The sequence below is a fragment of the Microtus ochrogaster genome, unplaced genomic scaffold (assembly GCF_000317375.1).
Source record: "Microtus ochrogaster isolate Prairie Vole_2 unplaced genomic scaffold, MicOch1.0 UNK3, whole genome shotgun sequence".
Lineage (NCBI taxonomy): Eukaryota > Metazoa > Chordata > Mammalia > Rodentia > Cricetidae > Microtus > Microtus ochrogaster.
In genome coordinates this window covers 2,911,108-2,911,643 of record NW_004949101.1, presented here as the reverse complement: position 1 = coordinate 2,911,643, position 536 = coordinate 2,911,108, and the positions used below count along the sequence as shown (strand labels likewise).

Genomic DNA, 536 nt, shown 5'->3' with positions numbered 1-536 from the left:
TGCTCCCCCACCCCTTCCCACCCTGTAGGAATGGGACTCTTGAATGCAGTTTTCCTCTGGTGGATTTTAATGCTGAATGCGTAAAAGCTCCAGCAGATTGTGTAACATCCCTCAGGCCCAGCTGCTGGTCCTACCTCATAAAGGGGAACTTGGAGGCCTATGGATTCCTTTGCTGGCAGCCTCCTCGTTGGAGGGTATCCGGGAGGTGTTGATTGGAAAGGGTGCTGTTGCTCTCAGGGCTGAGTGGAATTTCGCAAAGCAAGCTCAGTGGCCCTGTGCCCTTTACAAGATTAGCCTGGACCCCTTCCAGTTCTCTTTGTCCTTCTTACCTGTGTGAAGGGCTGGGCTGGAGCTGTCTGTTGGCTCAACCAACCTTTCTCAAAGGCTTTGAAGGTGAGAAATCCCTGGAGTTTTCCTGTAAACTCAGAGCTGGGCCTGGCTGCCTTTCGGCCCTTTTCAGTAAGGAAGCGTAGTGGGGGAAGGGCACAAAGGAAAAAGGCAGACCCAAACTTAAGCCTCTGTTGCCCTACAGGCAG

General features: G+C 52.8%; 1 protein-coding gene across 5 annotated transcripts in view; it reads left to right on the top strand.

Moving 5' to 3' along the window:
- The window catches only part of Rin2 (Ras and Rab interactor 2), a 97,213-nt gene that overhangs the window by 71,039 nt on the left and 25,638 nt on the right, over positions 1–536 (top strand). The gene's annotated exons all lie outside the window — the stretch shown is intronic.